A 7,706-nucleotide genomic window follows, 5' to 3' on the forward strand; every position below is an offset into this window, starting at 1 on the left:
TCCCAAGGACCACACAAAGGATCTGTGCCATCTTCAGTATAAGTTCAAATTCCCCAACAATGTCCCTTACCAGGTAAACAGGAAGCCCTGAATGTGTGGAGTCTCCCAAAGTCCCAGCCACAGTGTGAGTCCTCCCACACAACCTCAGGTTTTTTTTTTTTTTTAACGGTTCTGGCACATAAACCTCCCATATTCATGAGCACTCAGCCCCCTGTTAGTTTTCCCCACCAGAGTCAGGAGGTTCTACTCAGATATTTGCTGACACAAGGTGGCACAGATGTTAACGTATGTCCAAAATGGCACCAGCTCTATCAGCTTGTTACAGAACACTGTAACTGTATGGTGACTGGGGAGAGAGAAACGTGTCTCTCTTTTTTTTCACTAGTTTGGTAGGTACACATTCCCCATGGTTCTCCAAGCTGGGTTCTCTCTAGGCTCTTCCTGAGCTTTATCACCAATGGCTTTTGCTGCTGTAGTCTGGTATTACCTCCCTCTCTCATGCTGTTGTGGAAGCTCTCGGCTGCCTGTATCTCTCTCCCTCTCTTATAGTCCTTCTATGTAATTATTTGATTTTCTCTACAGCTGTACTTGATTCATTGCTCATTATTTTTCATAAGTTTGTAATAGATTTTTGCTTTGTGGTTACCATGAGACATAAAAAAAAATTTGTTATAACAATACATTTTGAAATGATAACAACTTGACTTTGATTATAAAGATAGGAAAAGAAATGTCGCTCCCCCTCTTCGTGGAGGAACGACACAGGACCCTGCACTGTTCTTTTGTATGCTCAGCCCTCCCCGGGTTTGCTGCTGGTTCTTTCCGGGTTGGCTACCGACCCTTCCACTTCCATGGAAGGGCGGTTCCCCCTGCCATTTTCCCCACTTCCGCGGGGGAGCGGCACACCGCCGGCCGGCTCTCTTGGGGGCTGCTCAGGTGTTCCTTCAGATAGATGTTCCTGGTGCATGTTGTCTCTCTCCTCCTTTATAGTCCTCTTCCACCAATCCCAACTCTGCTACCCACACGCCGAGTACGCTGCTCTCCTCCAATCAGGAGCAGGATCAGCTCCTGCAGGTCATCACCCAAGTTGGCGAGAGGCAGCTGCATAGAAGTTGTTACTCCCTTCTCAGCGCCATATTGTGGGAGAGCAGATGCATAGAATAAGTCTTAATTCCAGTAACAGTCTAGTCCGAGTTGCTCCCCACAAGAAACAGGAAAAGATATTAGAAAAAATATTAGAAAGATATTAGAAAGACAATAGAGGCTGCTGGTGTGGTGCATCAGGTTAAACCACTGCTTGTGACACTTGGCATACTCTGTAAGTGTGTTGGTTCATGTTCTGCCTGCTTTGGTTCCAATCCAGCTATCTGCTAATGTGCCTGGGAAAGCAGCAGAAGATGATCCAACTACTTGGGCCCCTTTCACCCATGTGGGAGAACCAGATCGAATTCCTGACTCCACACTTTAGTTTGGCAAAACCCTGGCTGTTTGCAGCCATTTGGAAAGTGAGCCAGCACACTGAAGGTCTTTTCTCTTTCTCTGTCTCCCTTTCTTTCTCTGTCATGCTGTGTTTCAAATAAATAAATCTTAAAAAAAAGAAATCCAAGTAAAGAATCTACAATTGTCCTCTGTTCCACTCTCCATTTTGCATTTTTGATGTCTCATTATTATTATTATTATTTTTAAAAGAATTATTTATTTATTTGAAAGAGACAGGGAGAGGGGAAGATAAAAAGAGAGAGTGAACTTCCACCCACTGTTTCACTCTCCAAATTGTCACAATGGCCAGGACTGTGCCAGGCCAAAACAAGGATCTAGGAGCTTCATCCAAGTCTCCCATGTGTGTTCAGGGACCCAAAGAGTTGTACCATCTTCTGTTGCTTTCTAAACACATTAGCAGGGAGCTGGATCAGAAGTGGGGTAGCTAAATCTTGAATCAGCACCTATATGGGATGTTAATGTCACAGGAAGCAGCGTAACCTGTTATACCACAATGCCAGCCCATTATTATTTTTAATTTTTTTCACCTTTTGAAAAAAGATTTATTTATTTATTTGAAAATCAGAGTTACAGAAAGAGACAGAAATATAGAGACAGAGAATCTTCTATCTGCTGGTTCACTCCCTAGATGTCTTCAACAGCTAGTGCTGAGCCAGACTGAAGGTCTGCTGACATGTGTTGGGCCCAAATACTTGGACCATCTTCTGCTGCATTTCCCAGGCCACTAAGTTGGAGCAGAATTGGAATGGTAGTAGCCTGGACTCTAACTGGTGACCATATGGGATGCTGGCTTTGCAGGGGGTGGCTTTACCCTCTAATGCCACAACAGTGACCCCCAATTGTTTTCCTTTTCAGTCTTCATACTAAAGTATGAATTGGTTATGCATCATGTTTACTACATTAGAGCATTCTGAATCTATATAACTCTTCCTATTAATGAGTTCTTTGCAGCCTTATACTTTCTTCTCACTCTTTAGTATTTCTTTCCTTCAGTTTGTAGAACTCCATTGTATGATTTGGTGGTAATAAATTCTCCCAGCTTTTTATTTCTCTGCTAATATCTTTATTTCTCTCTTATATTTACAGTATAGCTTTGCTGGGTATGTTATTGTTGGTTGGCAATCTTTTTGCCTCCAGTACTATGAAAGTCTTATCCCACTCCCTCCTGGCCTTAAGATTTCTGCTGAGTAGTCAGAAATTAGGCAAAAAGGAACCACTTTATACTTTATTTTCTTTGTTTTCCCTTGTAGGTTGAGAATGCTGTCTTTATTTTTAACCTTGGAGAGCTTGATTATAATGTATCTGTGGTAGACTTATTTCAGTTTAGTCTGACTGGTGACCTTCAATCTTCTTTTTCTTGAGTAGTTTTATCTTTCTCTAGGTTTCAGAAATTTTCTGACAGTATGCTGTCTACCCCATTGGCATTCTCAAGTCCCTCCTGAGCCCCACAGCATTGGCTATATGCTCATTTGATGCTATCCCAAAGTTTTCATAAACTTTCTTCATTTTCTTGATTCTTTTTCTTCTCCCACTATAGGTCTTCAAATATTTTCTTTGAGTCATTGATTATTTCTTCTGCTTGATTTATTCTGATATTGATACCTTCTGTTGCATTTTAAATTTCAGTCAGTGAAATTTCAGTTGAAGGATTTTGTTTGATTTTACAAAAATATTTATATGTCTCTGCCAGCTTTCACTGTTTTTGTATTAAATCATTTGTCTATTTCGTTTTGACATTCATTGAGTTTCTTCAAGACAATTTGTAAAATTCTTCATCTGAGAATTTGAATTTGTCAGTTCTGAGGTGGTTAGTTTCCAGCATCTTGTTTTGTTTGTTTTGTGAGGTAATGGTTCCCTAAGAGTTCTTGACATTTGTTGACATACAACATTGTGCATTGAAGAATTAGTTTTTCCTTCCAGTGTTTCTAATCTGGCTTCATATGTGGCCATCATTCTAGATATTTGAAGCAGTTTCTTCATTTCTCTAAGTCTGTGGACACTTATGCCACTTTAACAGTAGGGGGCATTCTAAGTTGAGGTTTGCTGCAAGTCTGATATTGTCCTGAGCTCAGGCTTGAACCAATGTACTGGTTATATGCCACTCAGAATGTAACATGGAGGTATCCATAATGGGCTAGTCCATTCCTATAAGCCTCCAGGGTTGGGGCAGTCTTGGATGCCCAGTTCTGTGGCCATCAATGATACAATGGTAGATGAGACCCAGAACCTCCAGCCTTCCAGATTATGCTGTACAGAAGTAGGAACAAAACATACACTGATATGGTCTGTCTGAGCTAAGATGGACTCACAGCCTGAGGCTGCTGCAAATAGCTACAAGTGATGCTAGCTGGAATGTAAGTCTGATCAACTTGGGCCATGGAACTCCACTTGGTACTGGGTCAGGTCCACAAGCTCTAGCAACCATTACTGGCCTTGGTGATGTGGACTGTTAGGATTTGTTGGGTTTTAGCAGCCTGGCTGTCACTGATTACCAATATACAGTCCTGTGCTCCTTTGCTGTCAGTACAAGGTTGAGGATGGTGATAAATGTAGCCCTTTAGATGTACAGACTTGAGCTAAGCTGGGACACATGTGGGTCTCACAATTATCAGGCCCTGTACAATCTCAGGGTTACATACTAGGTCTGTGTGAGGTTGGCTGTGGAATACACTGAAATGAGTTTGTACTACTTGGTTATAAGGCTTTTCCTAATGCTCAGACAAGCTGTGATGCTCCATCTGTGGGTGCTGCCCAATGGATGGGACTTTTGTTATCTGCCTAGTTTGGATTTTATCAGTCCAGCACTGAGTCCCAATACAGAAACTTGTGGTTCCTTGCTGTTTGCCCAAAGACGGTGGAAGGGTGAACAAGGCAATTACTTGGACACCCAGGCTGGGACTAAGCTGATTCTCAACTGGGTCACACAATCATGAGGACCTGTGTAATCTCAGGGCTGCACACCAGGCCCGTGTAAGGCTGGTGTTGACACATACCAAAACAAGTTCATCTCATTAGGGTGTAAGTTTCTGTCTGATGTTCCTGCAACTCTAGAGTCTGCATCTGTGAGCGCTGGCCTGAGGGTAGAGGTTCCTGGGCTTTATCAGGCACAGCTTGGCTGTGAGCTCTTATGTAAGGTCATACATTCCCTTACTGCCCTACTCCCCAGTTTTGCTCCACTGTCTGCTGGAGGTTGTGGGAGGAATGGTGGAGGTAGTCTTCCAGCTGACTAAGGAAGCTCTTAAAATCAGTATCCAGGGATGAGCCTGGGGCAGAGGCTGTGGGGTACTGTTGTACACTTTTTTTTTACTTTTATTTAAGTGATACAAGTTTCATGTATTTCAAATATACAGATTTAGGAACATAGTGATACTTCTCACCCCCACTGTCCTTCTCGCCCAGGCTCCAAGCCTTCTTCCTCCTTTCTCTCATTTCCTACTCTTATTTTTTACAATGACCTATTTTTAATTATAATAAGTTAACTTTACACTAAATAAAAGAGTTCAACAAGTAGAATGAAGGAAAAAAAAAAAACACTGTTCCTCAATGGAAGAGAAAAGGACTGTAAACAATCATTGAATCTCAGTATGTCTACTTCACTCCAATACACTACATTTTAGGTACTTTATAAATTATCTCAGATTAGGGGAAACATATGATATCTGTCTTTTTGGGACTGGCTTATTTCAATACATATAATAGTTTCCAGTTGCATCCATTTGTTTCAAAAGCCAGAATTTCATTTTTTTTTTCTTATAGCTGAGTAGTACTCCATAGTATATATATACCACAATTTCTTTATACAGTCAACAGTTCATGGATATCTGGGTTGCTTCCATATCTAAGCTATTGAATTATGCTGCTTGAACATGAGGGTACAGATAACTCTTTTCAGATGCTGATTTCTTTTGGTTTGGGTAAATTCTGAGGAATGGAATGTCTGGATCATATAATAAGTCTGTATTCAGATTTCTGAGGTATCTATGTATTGTCTTCCATAGTGGCTGCCCAGTTTACATTTCCACCAATAACGGATTAGGGTACCTTTTCCCTCACATCCTCACCAGTATTTGTTCTTTGTTGATTTCTGTATGAGATCCATTCTAACTGAGGTGAGGTAAAACCTTATTGTGGGTTTGATTTGAGTATCCCTGATGGCTAGTGATCCTAAATATTTTTTCATGTGTCTGTTGGCCATTTGGATTTCCTCTTTTGACAAATGCCTGTTCAAGTCTTTCATTAATTTCTTAGCTGGATTGTTTGTTTTGTTGTTGAATTTCATGAGCTCTCTATAGATTCTGGATGTTAATCTTTTATTGGTTGAATAGTTTGCAAATATTTTCTCCCATTCTGTCTGTTGCCTTTTCACTTTGCTGATTGTTTCTTTTGCAGTGCCAAAGCTTCTTAGCTTAATGTGACCCCACTTGTCAATTTTGGCTTTGGTTGCTTGTGCTTCTGGGGTCTTTTCCAAGAAGTATTTGTCTATGCCAATGTCTTGCAGAGTTTCTTCATTGTTGTCTAGTAATTTGGTTCTATCGGGTTGTAGATTTTTGTCTTTGATCCATTTTGAGTGAATTTTTGTGTAAGGTATAAGGTAGGGGTCTAGTTTTATACTTCTGCTTGCAGAGATCCAGTTTTCCCAGCACCATTTTTTGAAGAGACTGCCCTTGCTCCAGGGATTGATTTCAGCTCCTTTATCAAAGATAAGTTGGTTGTAGGTGCATGTATTGATTTTTGGAGTTTCTATTCTGTTCCATTTGTCTACATGTCTGTTTTTGTGCCAGTGCCAGGCTGTTTTGATGTTAACTGCCCTGTAATATGTCTTGAAATCAGGTATTGATGCCTCTGGCTTTGTTTTTGTCCCATAAGATTGCTTGAGCTGTTTGGGGTCTCTTTTGTTTCCTTATGAATTTCAGTATGTGTATATATATGTGTGTGTGTGTGTGTGTGTTGGAAGTAGAACAGCCAGGACTTGAACTTACTTCTTACACGCTAGAGGCTGGAAGTCCAAGATCTAGTTGCTGTGAATTTGGTGTCCAGCAAGTGTCTGTCCCTGGTACACAGCACCTCCTAGCTGTGTCCTCACTTGCTGTAAAGAGGTGTGTGAGCTTCCTTGGGCCTATTTCATAGCGCAAATTCCGTTGATGGGAACTCATCGCCTAATCACCTTCTGAAGAGCTCCCACCAAATAATACCATCATTTTAGAGGTTGGGAATTTAATGTAAGCATTTTGGGGGGCATAAACATTCAGATCATGGTAAGCATACTCACGTCATATTTTTTTCATTGAATGTTTTTGAGTGCCTGTTATGTGGCAAGCATTTTGCTACATGCTGAGGTTGTGAATGAGACTAAGACATGCCCTCTCACCTCCCTCAAGAAAGTTCTCCAGGGTAGCAGAAGAGGTTTCATTAAAAAGAGGCATATCTCTGGAAGAGCTTTCGTAGATAAGCACATTTGGGGGTCGGAGAGTAAGAAAAAAAAGATAAATACATATAAGAGAAAGAAAACAGGAATATAGGCTTTCTGGCTCATTTCTTCCCTACCCATCCTGGTGACTTGTCACTATGTTTCCCCAACAGTGTGCAAAGATTTCCTTTTTCTCTGCATTGGACATTGCAGATAAGATGTGAGTGTGATAGATCATTCTGAGCATGTTAGTTTGAGGGTAATTGGTGAGGAAGGAAAAAAGGTGACACACCTAGAGTTCAGTAACTCATTTTTCTTCTACAATGAAACAGGGATGCCAAAATTGGCAGTGTTCTAAGATCATGAGGCAAAGGCCTCTATGCAGTGTGCACGGCCACTATGCCTCTGCATCCCAGTCGCACAACACACTTGTTTATTACCTGTCGCTCCCCCTCTCGCGGAGGAACGACACCAGACCCTGAGCTGTTCTCTTTCCCCGGCTCTTCCCGGGTTAGCTACCAGTCCTTCCCGGGTTTGCTGCCGTTCCCTCACTCACGGAGGAACGACCCGTCCCGGGTTAGCTGCCCCCCCGCCCCGCCTCCGAGGAGGGGCGGCACCCCTGCCACTTCCCCTGCTTCTGCGGCACACCACTGGCCGGCTCTCTCAGGGGTTGCTCAGGGGTTGCTCAGATGTTCCCCAGTGCATGTTGTCTCTCTCCTCCTTTATAGTCCTCTTCCACCAATCCCAACTCTGCTGCCCACACGCCGAGCACGCTGCTCTCCTCCAATCAGGATCGGGA

This window comes from Oryctolagus cuniculus, chromosome 8, assembly GCF_964237555.1.
Source record: "Oryctolagus cuniculus chromosome 8, mOryCun1.1, whole genome shotgun sequence".
Classification (NCBI taxonomy): domain Eukaryota; kingdom Metazoa; phylum Chordata; class Mammalia; order Lagomorpha; family Leporidae; genus Oryctolagus; species Oryctolagus cuniculus.